This window comes from Neofelis nebulosa, chromosome 1 (assembly GCF_028018385.1).
Source record: "Neofelis nebulosa isolate mNeoNeb1 chromosome 1, mNeoNeb1.pri, whole genome shotgun sequence".
In the NCBI taxonomy this organism is placed as follows: Eukaryota; Metazoa; Chordata; class Mammalia; order Carnivora; family Felidae; genus Neofelis; species Neofelis nebulosa.
This window is the reverse complement of record NC_080782.1, coordinates 70434414-70455075: the sequence shown is the minus strand read 5'-3', so window position 1 is coordinate 70455075 and position 20662 is coordinate 70434414. Positions and strand designations below refer to the sequence as shown.

At 37.4% G+C, this 20662-nt stretch overlaps 1 long non-coding RNA gene across 1 annotated transcript; it reads right to left on the bottom strand.

Annotated features, from left to right (window-relative positions):
- Window positions 1–210: 210 nt before the first annotated feature.
- LOC131509493 (uncharacterized) lies at window positions 211–17591 on the bottom strand. The gene is made up of 5 exons (XR_009260528.1): window positions 17403–17591; window positions 16125–16238; window positions 9077–9177; window positions 3237–3327; window positions 211–357 (listed from the first exon to the last, which is right to left on the bottom strand). It is a non-coding gene; the product is annotated as an uncharacterized LOC131509493 (long non-coding RNA).
- Between the last annotated feature and the right edge of the window lie 3071 nt (window positions 17592–20662).

The window sequence follows — 20662 nt, the reverse complement described above, 5'->3', positions numbered from 1 at the left end:
CTTTCAGGTAAAGTGAGATTAAAGTTAGTAAGACCATACCTAGACTAGACATATTATTCTCATAAGCCATCCTGTATGGTTTATATATACATAGCCCTATACCTAAGTTGGCAGTTTAGTATACATCTTACTATTTACTTAATTCATTTTCCAAAATGATGAATTAAATAACCCTTTGAGATATTATAAAAATCCTAACACCCACCTGACACAGACGCAGCCATTCGATAATCTAGGGTCCTGATAGCATTCCAGAGTCAGTGGTTGTTCCATCATTGACATACCTAGAGAGATAGGTTCCTCAGTGTCTTCCGAGTAGAGGTTGGGTCTGGCTTTGACATCTTCAGGGTGTTGCACCTGCGAAGAATGGCTCTGGCTGACTGATAATGCAGTAAGTAGGGTAACCATGGCTAGAGAAGGCCTTTTGGAAGGAATGTATTCACCCCTCCACCCATCATTTTACCGATTCAGGAATACCTTCTGATTGCCTACGTTGTACAGGCATTCGCATGAGTAAGACTGACTCCTTGCTTTTTAGATGGTTACAACTTAGAAGGAAGATAAGTGATCAATGTAAGGCAAATGCACAATTAATTTGAAGAAATGAGCAAAGTTAAGATTCAATTTTGGAGAAAATCACATGTTTTGAGAATTCAAGCAAGGATGGTGAGATGGGGAGGGATGTGACATCAAGGGGCCCCCGCATTATGGACCCTGATTCGTCAACTTTTCCACCCCAGCAGAACTGACCACTCCTGACCTTATCCCTTGTTGTACCATGAACAGCTTTCAGTACAAAATACCTTTAATTTTGTCTCTTAGTTTTATTTTTTCCCTCCAAATTCTGTCTTGTTCATTTTGTATTACCATAACCTAGTGTGGTATTTGTTCCTAATTGGGATTTAGATGATGGATAGTTTTATCTGCCACAGTGGTTGATAATTGACTAGTGGCTGTTTGCACTTTAAGAGTGTTGGCTATGAAAGCAGCTGGAATAATTAGGTTGGCTCCACACAGATTAATCACTGTTAGCGTAGATTTTTCGTCTACTTCATAGTACTTTGCGCAGTGCTCTGCAAGGTCTAGTTTTTGCTCAATAAATACACAACTACTTGCTATTTAGACAAGCAAGAGCTAGTGCCTTTTCTACTTGACAGCTCATGGTTGCTCTTTAAAGCAGATGTAAAGGATGTGGAAAAAAAGAGTAACAGGAAATATACCATTGGTTCTTGGGAAAATGCTCAATCTCTTTCACAATAAAAGAAATGTTAGTTAAAAACATATTGAGATATCAGTCACCTATCAATTGGCAAAGATCAGGAAACTTAACAGTATTTTTAAGAACATTCAAGTGAAAGCTTGTTGAAACTAGACTAGTAGGTTCGGGAAAGCAATTTGACAATATGTATCAAACTTACAAATGTATCTACTCTTTGACTCAGGAATTCCATTTCTAAGGATGTTAGGATCAATATTCTCTTATGTGGGAGATGATGAGTCAACAGAGTTCTTCAATACAGCATTGTTTGTGAGATAAGAATATCAGAAATAACCTAATACAGTCAGCAGGTGTCTGGTTCAACAATGGTACTTGGTACAGCGGAATACTATGCAGTCATAAACAGAGTGGAGTTTTCTGTATTGGTGCAAGAATCTATATGCTAAGGAGAGACAGGGAAGGTCCAGAACGGTGTTATGCTCCTTTGTGTAAAAGAAGGAAAAAGAGAATGTGTGTGTCTATACTAGAATATGCAGGAGATATCTTTAGAAGACAACAGAAGAAACTAGTGACATCGATTTGCCCCTGAGCAGGGTAGCTGAGAGGCAGGAATGGGAAGCAGAGTTTTCACTGTGTGCCCTTTATATTTTTGAAATGTGAGACCTTATGACTATATGACCTATACACAAATTAAATAAAAACAAACACACTGCAGCAGATGCAGTGGTTCCCAGCAGGGAGCAGCTGTTGCTATGGTCACCTGCTCCAGCTGTCACACTAGTGTGGTCACCTACAGTGACATCTGCTGGTGCTTCCTGACAGCTATTTTAGGTCCGTGTTTTTCAAATTGCTATTTTGAAAGTGGGCCACGCAATCAAGTTAGTGAATCCAACTGGCATTCAAGAAAGAGAGAAAATCACACAGAACAGAAAATTTCAGAGTATGTAACCAGTAGTAAAGGTAAGTCCTGTTGTGTGATCTTTTGCTTGATTTTTTTATATGCATATGTGTTCTAACATAGCTCTCTTACTGCGCTCAAAAATGTTAGAAAGCCGTTATCCTCAGTGGTGACCCTTCTCAGCTGGTCTAGATTTCGATAGTGCGCCGTGAGCAACCAATATATAATAGGCACGTTTTCCATCATGGTGGAGCCAGGAGTTTCAGACTGTGGATGTGGGTTCCCACCTTATAGGCTGGTCCCTCTGCTTATGTCTCTATTGCCAGTGTACACAGATTCTCTAGACTGTGTGTCTCCTCACATGAAAGCACCTTCATTCTTTTTAGAAGAGTAAATTCCACACCATGGAGTACTGTGCAGTTGACAGGGCTGTTTGGAGTCTAGATGGGGTGACTGGGACCAAGATGCAACCTGGGGTCATTCATGTGTCCTGAGCTTCAGTGACCCTAGGGCACCTTCCCTTCTCAGATTGACCCCAATGCCTTGGGTCATGCAGCTGCACCATCAGCAATGCCCTTCTCTCCATCTCTGCTTACTCCATTCTAGTTTCCTTCAAGATCCTGCCCAGTGGTATTTCCTCCATGGAACCTTCCTTTATCTCCTCAGCCTAAAGTGACTTCTCATGTTGTCGTCATGCTCTCTTGATGGCAACTGAATGAAACTTGGTCCAAACTGGGCTTAAGCAATGAGGAGAATTAGCTCAACTGATTAAAAGTTCAAGAATAGATTGGATCCACAAGCTAAAGATAAGATCATTGTTCAATTTCTCTTTATCTCTCTTTCCCCTTGCTCTCCATCCCCTTGATTTTCACTACGTTGTCTTAATTTTTGAATATATACTTCTTTCATGGTGGCAAAATATCTTCCAGTAGCTCAATGATTAAATCCAACAAGTTGAATTTCAACAGGCAGAGAGGCCTTGTTTTTCTCATGACCGTACCAAAAGCCCCAAGAATGCGTCTTTCTGCCCAAGTTAGGTCATGTGTTCAGTGCTGAATCAATCATTGTAGCCATGAGGTTAGAATTCACTCACTGGCCAATCTCAGATCACATACTCACCCCCCGAGACTTGGCAGGTCAGTTGTGGAAAATAGCTCCATGGAGTGTAGAAAAGGATGGTTCCTCAAATATATATTAAAAGTGCTGTCACCTGAAGGAGGAGAATGACAAAACAGGCAAAAACAACAAATGTCCTTGTCAAACTGTAATCTCTACAGAGAAAATGCCAATTACCTAAGTATGTTTTCTTGTGTTAATACCTTACCAATGTGACAGTGAATTATTTAAGACAAAAATAAAGCAAATGAAAGTAACATTTAAATTCTTATTCAGTTATCATATTCAATTGTTTAACATATTTTGGGCCTCTCCATGATGTGTTTTCCCTCAGGATTCTATTTTGATCTCCCACTAACCAATTTTTATGGGGAACTGAGTAATTCATCAGTTTCTAAAATCTAGAGCAACCATAGAAATATTGAATTCATTGTTTTGGCTTTTTGCCCCATCAATTTTGGTCAAATATTTTAATCAAAATAGAAACTTAAAGTCTATGAAAGAAGACTAACATATACTCTGAGGAGCACATCTCACACTCCTGCTTTAGTTCATTCTTTCTCAGGAAACAAAATGGTTTTTTTTGTTTTTTTTGTTTTTTTTTTAATTTATTTTTGGGACAGAGAGAGACAGAGCATGAACGGGGGAGGGGCAGAGAGAGAGGGAGACACAGAATCGGAAACAGGCTCCAGGCTCCGAGCCATCAGCCCAGAGCCTGACGCGGGGCTCGAACTCACGGACCGCGAGATCGTGACCTGGCTGAAGTCGGACGCTCAACCGACTGCGCCATCCAGGCGCCCCAACAAAATGTTTTTAAAGACAAACATCTTAACACATCTGGTGTGGTTTTCTAGTTATCCCGTTTAAGCCAAAGGAAAAAAAAAGTGGTATCATCTGTTTTTCTTTTATACGTTTTGAAACATGAGTCTCCAAAAGCTATTTCCTAACATATGTCAATTTAACATCTGCCAGTTGCTAACTGATAGCCAGAAACAGGCGCACTGGCGGTACCTGCAATAGTGTCAAGGTATTTCCCATTACAACTGTCTTCGCTTTGGCATTGTCAGTAATATTTTTGCTCTAGGGGTAGCCTATTTCCCTAACTTGAAGGAGACACATGAATTAGAAGCACAGAGCAGGAGGAATAAATAGGACGATGTCTTGACAGTTATGTGGAAGTGTAGCAGAGAAAAGTTTTCCAAAAAAAGTACTAGATAAGAAAATCTATGTCATGGGTCACAGATTGAACTGCTTCTCCTGGCGGAAACATGCTTTACTATACCACATCCTAATTTCTCCTTGTTATCCACTATCAAGAATATTTGCAAACAGAATTAAGATGTAGTAACCATATCTAAGAGTACCCAGCCATGTCCAAAGCTTCTCTTACATTTTTCTCGTTTCTGTTCCTTTGATGGAACTTAAAGTGCATCAGTGAGCTTCAGTTTCTGTCTGGAAATTCATAACAGAATGGTATTTTGACAGAATGATTATTTTGAAAGGGGTGGCCTAAGCGTCGGTCCTGAGAGAGATCAATATTTTTACCTGCCCTAAAATAATCTGGTGCTGAATTTAGTAGTTCAAAAATTTTAAGATCTCCAAAAAATTTTAAGACCCCAAATTTTCAGGGCCTCCAAATGATTAGTGTCATTTGCTCCCTTTGGTAAATTCTCCCTACCCCAATAACATTATTGCATTTGTTTCATTGGACTTTAAAGGAGAGGCCTCACTGTGGGCCCATTAAGGTCAAGGCTACCTGTATGTCATTATTATTATAACCTGTGTGTCAAATCCTGTGCTTGACACATAGTAAGAGTGGAAGAAATGAACCAATCCTGTCCTGAAATTCTGAGATCCAGCATTTGCTCTTCGAGTCCTCAAATTTAGGACATAAATTACATAAATTATTAAAAAAACCCATCTAATTGACTTTGATAAAGAAAGAAGAAATGCGTTCTCATGATTGGACTTTCATAGGAAAACTTTAATGGTAGTTCTCTCTAAATAAATTTGGGAGCTCACAAGTACTCTATACCAAATACTCTTCATGGTAATGGTTACTTGACAATTTCTCAGTGAAGATAGTGTTTTTGAATATAAAGTAGGGGTTGTGGAAAGAGAAGGAATTTTGGGGACTACAGGTCTAGAGTTGAAATCCTAGATCCATTCTTTACAAAGTTATTTAACCTCTATTTCCCTATCTTCAAAATAGGAGCTCAACAAAGTGCCTGGGACCCTGGTACTTATGGCCACTCACTAACTGGTAGTTATCATGATCCTTGTTATAACTACTCCAGGTATCAACTGATCTGATATTATATAGTACAGAGAATAGACTCAGTTTATGTATAACCCAAGCCCTTTAAAGCTTTATAAGTGAAAACCCAGCTCTGCTCAGTGCTATGTTAGTCACCTAGCAGAATGGTAAATGGTATTACTTTTTCTGTCATATCTGCAGCATCGATTTTTGGCATGGTTATGAGGACATAGCCCTAATAAAAGTCATGCCATCTAAGCGACAGACCCACACAGCATTAATGGTAATGAGGGAAGAGACATGCTTAGTATTTCAAACCAGATTTCCCCTGTTGAAATTATACCTTCCCAATCTATGACATATTATCCTACAGGTACAAGTGTCTATTTGCATTTTGTAAATCACAAAGACTTAGCACAAACGTCTCAGGTTAAACCTTAAGGTAATACAAAAGCAAGTTTCTAAGGGAGCCCTCTCTGCCTCCTTCCCCGTATTTCTCCTTTCTTTCCTAAGATGTTCCAGGCAATGTGCATATAAAAAATATTTACAGTTGATGAGATAGGAGATGAAAGGGATTCCAATATTTTTTCTTATTTCGACCTAGTCTGGAAAAGGTGAAAGCCATTCCACATAAAGTTAAGTGCTGTAAAAATACATTGACTCTTAGTTCACTAGAATGATGCTGTGAGTTATGTCCTTAGAACTTCCTGACACGTGAAAAGATTAAATAGAAATAACTCCAATTTCAACTTTATAGTCTATTTACTGAAGTCTTTTTTTTTTAAATCGTTGCCATAATCCTCTCTAACAAAGTAGATAGAGTGCAGAATGCAAATCTCCCACACTGAATGGGTTGATGAAGGTTATTTCTCGGAAATTATTTGACCTTATGAGCTATAAGCAAGGGTGAAAGTTGTAGTTCTACCCAACTGTTTAGTTTTGTATTATTCTAGCAATGGTTTATCTCTAAAGTTATTGATTAAAGTGATAAATTACTTAATGATTACCTACTTTTAGATAAAAAAGAAGCTTACAATTTTCATACAGTTACAGTGCATGACCAAGTAGAGCATTTAAATTCAACCACCTACAGGGATAATTTCAGCAAAAACTTTTTAGATATATTACTTATTTATAGATAATATACCAATATATGATCTGCAGGACATTAATTAGGTGTACAAAATCTGAAAGCCCCCTTAAACCTGTCAGAGACAAAGAGAAAGTTAAAGAAGTTTGAATGCTGCCATTTCATGAATTTTATGCTAATTTGCTTCCTCGGAAGAATTCAAGACCAATATTGATCTGATTCATTATTTGCATAATTCATATCTTATAAAAGGTAATTATACACTCTCCAGTCAAATTACTTAATGGTCCAGTATTATTTTCTGAAAAGCTTCCCCTTCCTGTCATGTATACTTTTAAATAAACTTGCAATTCACATTAGATTTAATTGGATGTTATAGAGGCTGATATGCTACTATGGATAATAAAGTAAACAATACTAAATCCTAACTATAATTCTCACTGATCCCCAGCAATACCCTTCATACACCCAAGTTTTCCATACTATTCCAATCAAATGTTCTACCTTCACTGTTTTCCACTGACTTCTTTCCTGGAAACAGTATTATCCTTTTGTTCATCCAGGCATGAAACATTAAAGTTTTCTTCTCTTTTGCCCCCTTCCGGTTATCTATTGCTGCATAACAAAGCGCCCTACAATTGTGTTGTGGCTTCAACCCACAACAATCATTTACTTCTATTCTGTTAATTGCTCATAAATGTGCCATTTGGGTAAGACTCAGCAGGGACTGCTCTTCTCTGCTCCACATGGTATCAGGTGGTATGGTGGAAGACAGTTCATTCCTGCAATATAGCACACTTTGGAGACTGGGAGCTTAGCTGTTGGTTAGGGGCCTCTGTTCCTCTCCATGTGGACCTCTTCACAGGGTTTCTTGGGCTTCTTCACAGCACAGAAGCTGACTAACAAAAAAGAGTCCTCTAAGGGGCCTAGAAAAAAGCTGCAAGACTTCTTATGACCTAGCCTCATGAGTGTCAGAATGCTACCTTTGCCGCATTGATCTAGTAAGTCACTAAGACCATTGAGATTCAAGGCAAGGGAGAAGAGTCTATGGAAAGAGTAGCAAAGAATTTGAAGACATTTTTAATCTACCATGTCCTGTCTTTATCCAAGTCTGAAATCTGCTTTGGCAGTGCCAGTGGATCAGGAAGGAGATGGTATGAGACACCTGCAGCAATGTGGTGACCTCAGAACAGCCACAAAGGTAGCTTTGAATATGCTGAGGCACTGGGAGACGTTAAAGGGAAAGGAGGTCCCTACCATTGCCATTATCATCTTTTTTCTTATAATCATCTTTAAAATCACTCACTAAATTCTCCCTTCTACTCTGTGGAGGGATTTTCAATAACTGTATATAGATATTTATAAAGAAAAAAAAGTGGAGACACATTTGTAGATTCCTTGTTTATTTTTTAATTTTTTTTAAGATTTAGCCCAGTCAAAACAAGTTTTCCTCCCTTTTGAATTTCTAGAAAGGAAGAGAAAATTAATGCTAATTGAATTTATTAAATTTATTTGTGATCAGTCTATGATAGCTGAATTTCATTTTTTAATGTGCTATAGGTACATTGTCTACTGTATAATCAAAGTATATGGAAGCCCCATGTTCATTTTATAAGATATGAATTACGGTTTTCTCTGTTCAAATTATTATGGATGTATCTCATTGTTGAATCTTTGCTTTTACGGTTAGTTAGCTGAAAATAGCTACAGTTTATGTGTTTTTGTGTCCCTTATTTAGGACTATGACCCTTATGAAACTAGTCTTAAGGGGGAAATGATCTGTGTTACAAAAGATCCCTATATGCTGTGGTTTCCAGAAATGCACTGTGTACATAAACGAGGTCTGCCTGTACTGTTCCAGGAATTGGAAATGAAACAAGTAAGCATTTGCACAAACACTGAAATGCACCCCACAACCAATCACTGGATTAGTGTGCAAGACAAATAATGATTCTAATGGAACTTGGGAAACAGCACCAAATGGAATTTAATATATTGCTCCCTAACTGATCTTTGTTTATGACTCTATAGGGGGCTAATTATTTTTCTCAGTCCTGTGACAAAAAGAACTAGAGGGGACAGGAAGAGCAAGAACAATTTGGCTCTCAGTGAATTCCCAATAAATGATTGCTGAACTGCACTGAGACTATTTAATACTTCCAAACATAATAGAATGTTATTTTTGAGAAGTATTTTCAAGTACATCCAACTATTCCAGTAAAACATGACTGGGGCATATTTATTCATTTTATTAAAATTTTATTTCCATTTGGGTCTAGTTTCAAATCTGAAAACTTTAAAACTTTTAAAGACTTATTCTTATTTAATATGTTGTGTTTACAATGCAAGGCTAAGTGAAAACATCATAACCTAACTATGTTTTCCAAATTTTCTACACTAATCAGAAAAAGATTGTAAATAACCAATTCCATGGGCAACTCTTAGAATATATCCAACTGGCAAATCTGACCCAGAGTTGACCCTTACTTAGCATACCATATAAACCAGAAGTTGTGACATCCATCTCCTATTCTTGTAAACCTCAGCCACAGTTGAACGATTGACATCCATGTAATACTCCAGCAGGTGAATATTCCCTAAAAGCAATGTTTTTAAAGGAAAGGAAAATGTTACTTCTTCCACACAAGCACATTCTCCCTTAGTGATTTTCATATTTCCTCCTTTTCTTGCAAACTTTCGAGATGAGGAACAAAGTTGGCATTTATATTTTGAAATTTTCCCCAGATCAGATTTAAAAAAAGCATGTGAATTGTATGATGTTAAAGAACAATGACATAGCGGACAGTTGATTTAGGGTGAAGATATGTAGGGAGGGATAAAAATGTCAGTCTAGTTTCTCATAAAATATAAATGAATCACTAAAATTTCCCTCCCATTACTTCAGGTAACTTAACTGGGGTACAATTTATGGGAAACTGAAAGTAGAAAAGTGTCTTGCAAATTAATTTTGTTTGGTGGAGACTTATAACAGCACGGGAGAAGTAGCTCTTGCCATTCGATCCAGGTTCCTGGAGAGCTATGGCTATGATTTTCTTCCTGTTTACTCAGTGTATAATTTAATATGATTATTTGTAAGTTGGAGGCTGAAATTTATTACATAAAATGGCATGTAGTGGATATGAAAGAGAAAGAAGCGTGAGATAGAGGAATCTGGTCAGCAGAACTGTATCTTTCTTGCACAAAGGGTATGAATATAATTTCTTTTTCTTGGCTGGCCTAGGGAAGCTGCAAGATGAGGGCTCTGATAGCTAAACAAAGAACAGAAAATACATTTTTTAAAACTCTACCAATGATATTATAGGGTTCTGGTAAAATGATTTTAATAGTCTACATGACTCTAGAAATAGAAAGTAATACCACTACTTCTCAAAAAGAAAAACTAAAATAAAAATTCTAATTTTTGTGAGAAAGCACTAGAAGTAATCACCTTAAAAGACAAAAAAAGGGCACCTGGTTGGTTCCAGGCAGTAGGGCACGTGACTCTTGATCTTGGGTCATGAATTTGAGCTGTGCGTTGGGCATAGAGATTGTTTAATAAAACAAAAATTTTAAGATCAAACAATAAACAGAACCCACTTTGCTATTTTTTATTGATATTACTCCCTAAACACAAAAATAAGATAATATTGCCAAAATGACTATAAAACTGTAAGGCCGGAAGGAATAGATGAACTGACATGTCAGAATGCTTTTATTTCTTTAAAAGCAAAATTTGAATGTTGGAGTAAAAAGGTTTTTTTTAAAATTTTTAAAAAATGTTTATTTATTTTTGAGAGAGAGAGAGAGAGAGAGAGAGAGAGAGAGAGCGCATGTGCCAGTGGCGGAGGGGCAGAGAGAGAGGGAGACAGAACCGAAAGCAGGTTCCAGCCTCTGAGCTGTCAGCACAGAGACCAACGCGGGGCTGGAACTCATGAACCGTGAGATCATGACATGAACCGGAGTCAGATGCTTAACCAAATGAGCCACCCAGGCACCCTTGGAGTAAAAAAGTTTTTTTCAAGTTATGACATATTTTAAATATACAATGAATACTCATATACTTTCTACTTAAGTTTACCAACATTTTTGTTTTAGATTTATTGTTTTATAAAAGAAGTCAAGCAGTTGAAGTTTCCTGTGTCTTTCTTTCCATCCTGTCCAGAAATAACATGATCATGAACTTGATACTTATTTCCAAAAATTTCTTTATAATTTGATAAACAAATATCCATAAACAACTTGTAATGCTTTTTAAATTTTATATCAATTGTAAAATAATGCAACACTATAAAAACCAAACTCACTTACCCACTAAACTATTTTAGAACATTTAGGTTGTTTCCAAATCTTTGTTGTTACAAAAGATGTTGCCTCTATAATATACCTAGAAGTGGAATTGCTGTGTTGTAGAGTATGAGCATGTTGAATCTTACTTAATATTGAGAAGCTGCCCTAGAGAATGATGACAAGTTACATTCTACCAGTAGTGTACAGGAGTTCCAGTTTCTACCCATTATCACAAAATTTAGAGTTAGCAGAGTTTTAAATTTTCATTAGTGTGACAGGTGACTTTCTGTAGTTTTAAGTTGCATTCCTTTAATAATAGTGAACTTAAAACATCTTTTCCTATCTTTATTGGCCATTTAGGTTTCCTGTACTGTAGACCATTTAGGTTTCCTGTACTGTAAAGGGATTGTCCATTTTTATATTAGATTATTTATTTTAAAAAATTTACCTGTAAGAAGTACATATATATTTGTATATGTATTGCAGATAACTTGGTCCAAGTACTGTCTTTTCTCCTTGTGATATTTTGAAACACAAACGTTAATATGGGAAAATTTATCAATTTTTGTTGTGCGCTTTGGTGTCTTATTTGAGAAATTCTTCCCTATCCTGTGATAACACACACACACACACACACACACACTACATTTTCTTCTTACAGTTTTAAAGGTATGGTTGAAAATATGTAGATCCTTAGTTGTCCTGAAATTTATTTTTGGCTCACGTGAGATAAATACTTAATTTTATTTAAATTTAGTGTTTTCTCACATGAATAACCAACTCTGTCTTTGATTTTGGGGATGCCACCATGGATTTTTTTCTTGGATTTCTACTTAATTTCATTGGTCATATAAGGTATGTTATCCCCTACCTCCACACTGTTCTTCTTCTTCATAAAATTCTATTTTAAATCATGTGTTATATATATGAGTTATATATGGATTATTATATATGAGTTTAATATCCATTTATTAACTTACACAAGCAATTGGATTGATATTTTGGTTGGAATTATATTTAATATGTAGACTAATTTGGAGAAACTAACATTGGTATATTATTTAGTCTTTCCATCCATGAACATTGTATATCTCTTCATTTTTTTCAGGACTTTTTAATTCTGTTTAATAATGTTTGACAATTTTCTATAAAAAGGTTTTGTATATCTTTTGTTAGAGTTATTCCTGAGTACTTTATATCTTTTGTATTTATTGTGAATGGTATAATAGCTTATATTATATTTTCCAAATGGTTATTATGAGTGTATATATAGTAATATTATTAATTTTTGCATGCTCATCTTGAGAAGAAACTTTTAAAGCCAAGTTGTAATACTTATTAGCACTAAGTTTTACTAAATAAATTTGACATTCATTACAATTCAGCTAAAGTCATGGTTGTCTAAAGATGAATTAATTACCTGTATAGGAAAAAAAAAATTACCTGCATAGGAGTGCTGACTAAAACATTGAATATCTGTTACCTTAAGATCATTACATTATATTAGATCCAATTTGGTAAAGACCTAATGACTCCATCTAGTGGTAGTTTGAAGTTCTAAGTGAATTGGCAAATGTACTTTCAGGTTTTATTGGATATTTGTGTTTAAAATATCATGATAGTAATCAATATCCTTGTTGGAAATGTCAAGAAACAGCAAGGATTAATTTGACACATCAAAATTAATTATGTGTGTTGTCGTAAGCGTTGTTGACCTCAAGATTAGAATGAGGCATGCTTATAGAGAAAATTATGTACAACCTCCCATGTTGGAAGCAGATTGTGTATGTAGAGATTTAATTTTCAGGATTGTTATTCAAGGAGTTATCATAGGTCATGTTCACAGAATGTTTTAAAAATAACATCAACAGCTGGCCAAAGTCAATCCATATGACCTTTATAGGATCCTCACAGTCTTTCCCACGAGAACTAACTTATAGATAAGGACCCTTTAAAATTAGGCTTAGTTTTATATTTTACTAATTAGAATTTTTTCTTTGTGCAGAAAATAACAAAATTTTAGGCATAAATGTGCTCAATTTCAAAAAATATTGGGACAACTTGCTAATCACTTGAAAAATGTATATTTAACTCTAAAATAAACTCAAGATGTATTTAAAATGTTATGCACACAAAAAGGTTTTAAAAGTGTAATATGAATGATTATTTAATTTTGAAGTGGGGAAGACCTTTCTAAGGATAGACGGAACCTCTAAGAGTAAGGTTGATTGAAAACTTCTATAGAATAATAACAACAATTAAAACAACAGTGGCATATCTTTGGTAAAAATTTAAAATTGATGATGTCCTGCATTAATGTAGGTTAATGATGAAGACATCAAGAATAGGCTTTATTATATTACTAACTGAGAATATACACTTGGAACAAACTTTCTCAAGGGAAATTTGGCAATGGTATCAAAGCATTAAAATATGCACAGCCTTTGCCCCAGAAATTCCACTACTCATAATTATAGGCATGTAGCAAATAAATGATTACAAGAATATCTTTATAGCACTATTTAAAATATTTAAAAATTATAAAAAAATAAATGTCCATTAGTAGGCCGATTGGGAAACTAATTTTGAGTATATACTTACAGTAGAATTCTATGCTATTATTAACTCTAATGCTACAGAATAATATTTAAAGACACTTAAAGTATTTTTACATACTTAATTGTGTAATTACATAATTAAAAGGGAAGTTATTCTCAGAATATACTAAATGAAAAGTAGAGAGTGCATTACAAATCAGTGTATATTTGTTTTTGTTCTTATGCAAAAAACAGAACTAAAATTCAATCATGTTTATATTTTGAGTTGTGATGTTATGGGCTAAATGTTTGTGTTCTCCCAAAATATATATGTTGAAGCCCTACCGGCCAATGTGATGGTATTTGGAGATGGGGTGTTTGGGAAGTAATTGGAGTCAGATGAGGTCATTATGGGATTAGTGCCCTTATAAGAAGAGACAACAGAAAGTCCGTTATCTCTCCATCATGTGAGGACATTGTGAGAAGAAGGCAGCCATCTAAACCAGGAAGAGAGGTCTGACCAGGAACCATGTTGGCCAGCACCTCGATATGGACTTCTGGCTTCCAGAAGTCCCACAAAAATAAATTTCTGTTGTTTAAGCCACCCAGTCTGTGGTAGTTTGTTATGGCAGCTCAAGAAGACTAATAATACACAAGAGATGTTAAAATTTCTTGTCTTCCTTTCTTTGCTTATCTGTATTTCCAAATTTTTTCCAATGAGCATACTATATTTATAATTTTAAAAGGTATTGTGAAATACATTAAATAGTATTAGAGAAAATTTCCAATGCATACAGATTATTCAGTGAGAAACTCATCATTAGTAAAATCAGTTATTTAAACCTGGTTTGTGATTACCTTGCCACATTTTCACTAATTCTCTTCATACATTAATTATTTGGCTTACAAGTATTTAACAAAACAGATTATGTTCATTTTTAGCTATGAATGTCAAAGATTGATAAGGTTTCTAAATATACCACTGGAAAACAGTTTTGTTTTCTTCCCACCTAACTACTCTACAGTTATTATTTGGAAACATTGACCGTTTTAATCATTATATTTCCAATTAGAGTCAGTAATTAGCATTTTGTCTTAGGACAGCATGCCTAATGATGGTGAAATTATGTATATATATTTTTGCATTACAAGGCATTTTCTAATTATCTTAATCATCCATTCTATTTCCCTTGTATGCAATCAAATTTCTAAGAAACAATGTACTCCTTTCACTTTTGTTATAAACCAGAGGTGAGGTCATGAATTCCTCCATGGTATCTAGTACACACACACACACACACACACACACACACACACACACACACACTTCTATCAGTTTTATTTTTATTTTCTCAATACCCATGCTAACACTGGGTATGCTGGTAAGGGGAGAAACGGAGGAAGCAGGGATACATATTGCAAGAATGGCAAATTTTCTTTGAGGCAGCAAAGGGTTTGAAAACTTTTGGCATCTCAAGAATGTGGAGTCCATCTCCAGAGAGGTGAGAAACTGGCAGCAAGAAATTTCACCTCAGGGACAGAAATCCACTATCACTGTAGACAGAACACTCAAAACGATTAACCTTGTAATGTGCATTCATCACTTGAGCTACTTGACAGGTTTGAGCACTCTTCTTCCATTGTGATAATTCCCCACATTATGTCTCACTTTCCCAAAGAGGAAGTCAAAAACTTGCAGTCTCAGACTCCCTCAAGTAGGGGGCAGGCATTTGGCCTCGCTTCCTCTAACCAGACTATCCTTGGGAGACATCTCTGGAGAGAGCACAGAGGAAAGATACACCTAGGTTTGGGGGCAGTCCAGGTGGTAGAGGGATCCAGTTCTTGGTGACAGGGAGTGGCAGTGCTTCTGGAACCAGTTCTGAGCACCATAAATGCCAAGTGTCAGTGGTGTTTCTGCCAAAAAAGAAGTGTTTGACCATTGCTCATGGATGTTCAGGTTTACTGTTGGATTCTCTGGCCCCACCAGATATTCTGTGAACAGCCTAATATCTTTGCATCAATTCCTTTTCTGCTCAAATTTGCAAACATGGATTCTGTAGATTGCAGTTAAGCACTTTGCCCAATCATAATACTCTCTCCCTCCTCAAAGCAAAACAAAACAAAACAAAGCCCAACCCTAGTAAAATTTCACTGTTCATTGTTTAATAACTACCAAGACCAACCACATTTATAGATACTAATAAAATTCTTTTAATGTTTATTTATTTTTGAGAGAGACAGACAGACAGAGACAGAGTACGAATGGGGGAAGGGCAGAGAAAGAGGGAGACACAGAATCTGAAGCAGGCTCCAGGCTCTGACCTGTCAGTGCAGAGCCAGACATGGGGCTCTAACTCAGGAACCGTGATATCATGATCTGAGCTGAAGTTGGATGCTCAACAGACTGAGCCATGCAGGTGCCCCTTAATAAGAAATTTTTATTTTTATTTTTATTTATTTTTTTAAACGTTTTTTTTAATTTATTTTTGAGACAGAGAGAGACAGAGCATGAACGGGGGAGGGTCACAGAGAGAGGGAGACACAGAATGGGAAGCAGGCTCCAGGCTCTGAGCTGTCAGCGCAGAGCCCGATGCGGGGCTCAAACTCATGGACCGCGAGATCATGACCTGAGCCGAAGTCAGACGCCCAACCAACTGAGCCACCCAGGCGCCCCAAGAAATTTTTAAATGTAAATCAGTGCTATTTATTTATTTACTTACAGAGCTTTGGTAACTAAAAAAAGAACTTTCTGGCCAAAGCCTCTTCTGTCTCTTTGCGGTGATCAGCAGAATTCATTCTTCCTGTTGCCTTGGTTCCAAGGATTCAAACAGAACCTGTGAAGTTGACAACTTCCTCATTAACACACATTTGATATCCGCAAAACCTCTATTCATTTACTGGGTGCTTAACCACTTATTTCCCTGTTATGCAAACATCCTGAAATTCTACTTCATATTGCATGCAGTGTTGACTATCACATGAAAAACCTGGGGATCACCCCATGAAAATCTTCAGTGTAAACATAAACATCAGCAGGCGAATATTTTCATTAGGAGCAATGTGTATCCAGGATGAAGGAAGAAAAGGACACTGGGGGAATCAACCAAAGTACATTCTCACATGCCAGGGCTGTAATTAGAGAAACCACTGCACTCAACGGTAGATAAGCATCAGATTCAAGTGGCTGAAATTAGAATTTTCCCCCCAACTTTATTAAGATATATTTGGCATAGGAGTGCCTGGGTGGCTCAGTCAGTTAAGCGCCCGACTCCAACGCAGATCATGATCTTGCAGTTCGTGTGTTCGAGCCCTGCATAGAGCTCTCTGTGCTGACAGCTCAGAGCCTGGAGTCTGCTTCGGATTCTGTGTCTCCCTCTCTCTCTGCCCCACTCCTGCTCATGCTCTGTCTCTGTCCCTCTCTCTCTCCCTCAGAAATAAAATAAAAAGTAAACATTAAAAAAATTTAAGATATATTTGGCATAAAACATTGTGTAAGTTTAAGGTGTACAACATAATGATGTGATATACATTTATACTGTAAAATGTAAAATTGGAATTTAGAGAGATTTGGGTGCATAGTAAGTATTTCATCATATGTTAGAGTGGTTCTATCTCAAAAATAATTTCTGCTTTCCACTTTCCACTTGGAATACTATACCACATAAACATTATATTTTATGAAGGTTATTTTTAGCTAAAATTTATTGGACATTTAGGGTAGGCCGGCACCAAGACTTTGTGTCTTGTAACTCATTTATTAATCCTGACAGCATGAGGCAGATATTGTTAACCCTATTTTAGAGACCAAGTGATTCCCAGAGAGGTTAATTAATCATCCAGGGTAATACAACTCCTAAATGACAGAGGTGGTACCTGTTTCCAGGTCTGTGAGACCAGTACTCCCTATGCTGAATTATGAAGGCTATGCAGCAACATGGAGATATTGCTTTTGGTCTCATGCTAAATTCCAAAAGAAGAGCAGAAAATTGTATACACACTGTGATGCAACGTTGTGAAACATTATATAAACATGGACAATGGCTTGGAAGAAAGCATATGTCACATGCCACTTGCTTTTGTGTCCAGGAAGCTAAGAGAGTCAGGGAACACACCTGAAAAGAAAAAAAGAAAAAAAAAGATTGAGTGTGTACGTGTATGGGTGTGTATGCACAATGGTTTTAATTGGACAAGGTAAAGGGGTCAGGAAACTTGAACCCATTTACCAAACACGTAGAATACATAGGCTCAGACTCACAGACTCTTTTCTATGCAGTTGGGTACTGGGATTTTTGGAGTCTTGTTTTTCCCAGTAGTTTTTTTTTTTTTTTTTTCTTTTTCAAAAGTTCTTGAAAACTGCTACATTGTTTTTGTAGTAAAAAGACAGACAAGAATAAGCCATCCACAGAAGCAGAAAGGTTCAGGATTTCAGCCCCTGAGAAGCGCTGAGCTAGTAAAGGCTGAGCAAACGGGGGTCAGTCCCACTCCATTGCCTCTAGGGCAATTGCTAAACTGCCCTCAGTGAAGCCAAGTTTGGATTGAGAGTCCATAAGGTCACTGAGCAAACAGCTTTAAAAGGTCATGCTGCCTATTGATAGTCAGGGACCTGCAGGAAGGTAAACACACCCTTGTTCCAAGAAGAGAAACATGTTATCCTAGGAGCCTAGGGATGAACCCTTCCATGACTGTTGAGAAGCTGGCAGTATTTTTTTAAATTTGTGATTGACAGGGCGCCTGGGTGGCTCACTAGGTTAAGCGACTGACTCTTGATTTCAACTCAGGTCATGATCTTGTGGTTGCTGGGTTTGAGCTCTGCTTTAAGCTCCGCACTGTTAGTGCAGAGCTTGCTTGGGATCCTCTCTGTCTCTCCCTCTCTCTCTGCCCACCCCCCTGTTCTTTGTCTCAAAATAAATGAACTTAAAAAAAAAAAACAAAAAACAACTTTGGTGATTTCTTCACCTGTGCCTCACCATGCCTCATATCTAACAGACTGGCTTCCAGGACTACCCCATTACAGAGTTCTGCTATATGAACTCTCTAATGGGTAAACAACAGAAAAAGAGATCTACAAATGAAATGAAAATGCAGCTCGGAGAAGTGAGAAATGAAGGATCAGAGGAGGGTCCCTGAAGGAGCTTTCACTGAAATGAGGCCATGAGAGAATATGAACACCTGGGGAATGGACCAGAGAAAGATATTCTGAATGAATAGAGAATGAATGGAGAGCAAAGACTCAGAGAAAAGATAGTTTAAGGCAAGCATTACCATCAAAGCATTATCATCTATTGATGACAATCATAATTATTTAGAGTCTCAAAAAAATGAGGATGTTAGGTGCCGTATCGTCAGTTACAGATATCTGATCCTTGAGCTCTAGTAGCTAATGCTATTCAATAAATATATTCAGGTTTACTTGGAAGAACGACAGATAAAAGCCTTTAAGTACTTTAGCATATGTAATAGGGTAAATGTTTTGGCTTGTGCTTTGAGAAAGGAAAACTTGAGCATCATTCAGTAGTCCATGATAGTTTAGCTTGGAAGGAACAGAAAATGAGAGACAAACTGGCTCATACTCATCAACAGGCTAAGCATGCCCAGGAGTGGCCAGGGCTGAAGAAGAGCTACCCACAAGGGGATGTGGCATCCAGCCTCCCAGATGGGCCCAGGGCTCCCTTCCTCCTACTATTCACACCCTTGCCACATTGTACAAGGGTTGGTCTGGGTGACCAATAAAACAGGGCAGAAGTAACAACATGTCACTTTGAAGATTAGATTATAGAAGTCAATGTAGCTTCTCCCTTGGTCTCTCCAGCTTTCTTGGATCCTTATTTTGGGAAAAACCGGCTCATGCATCATGAGCAGTCCTTTGAAAAGATACACATGGTGAGGAACTGAAATCTGCTGATAGGCACATGAGTGAGCTTGGAAATGATTCTGCATCCTTACTTAGCAGCTTGACTTTGTAAAGACCTCTTGAGAGACCTTGGGCAAGAACCACAAAGCTAAGCTACTCCTGGATTCTTAATTTCCCTCAGAAATTGTGGGATCATAAATGTTTGTTGTCTTAAAGTGCTAAATTTTGGGATAATTTGTTACACAATGATAGTTAACTAATACCAGAGGAATGATGGACACTGTAGGCTCCTACAGGGAGGACATGCATGGAAATCATCTGACAGGAACCCACAAGGCCACAGAGCAGAGCATAATTTAGGAAGTCCATAGAAGCATGGAGAAGCAGTGGTTCTACAGCAAGGCCTCCATACTTGCTTGTGATAATGGATGAACTTACGTACCCTAACTTCCCTTATGAACCTCTGTTTTAAAAAATTTTTTTAACATTTATTTATTTTTGAGAGAGGCATAGACAGAGTGCCAGCTGCGGAGGGACAGAGAGAGAGAGAGAGGGAGACAGAGAATCAGAAGCAGGCTCCAGGCTCTGAGCTGTTAGCACAGGGCTGGACGCACTATCGAACTCATGAGCTGCGAGATCGTGACCTGAGCTGAAGTTGGCCGCTTAACCAACAGAGCCACCCAGGCACCCCTCCCTTATGAACCTCTTAACCAAAGGCCTACCCTGGATCTTCTGGCAGATTTTAAGGAGTGTCAGTTTTCTGTTGTTTTATCTTCTTGATTGCAAACCCAAAGTCATGTGACCTCAGAGATTCATACCCTTGAGTATCTATCCTTGACAGCAGCATCCCTGGAGGCAGGTGTGCAAGTGGCTCACCCCAGTGGGAAGTGCTCTGAAGTGAATCCTGACTACTTTATCTGAACGCCATTGGGCTTTGACAAATCTAGAGGTTCTCACTGGTGGTTCTGGAATGCCAATGAGGACTCAGACCTCCTTTTCATACCTAATATTTAGCATAGCTAACATTTTAAATGGCTGCACTACTGCCCCTCTGCGAAACATTTCATATAAATTTTGTTATTAATCCTTACGACATCTTGTTTCATATTATTGTAATTCTCATTTTAGACATGAGGAAACTGAGGCAAAGAAAGGTTCTACATTGTCCAGGACCATCCAGCTCTTAAGTGGATCTGATTGATCGGTCTGATGTCATTGCCCATGTTCTAAACTACCATGCTGTAAATACTGGAAGAGGAAGTTTCCACCTGTAGAGGTGCCACTTCAAGATATGCAACATATTTTGGAAGACGTTTCATTCCTCACACAGAACCCCTCATTCTTTCTGATTGATTGCAATATTCAACAAAGCATCCTAGAATTCACCTTTATCAATACCACAGCTTA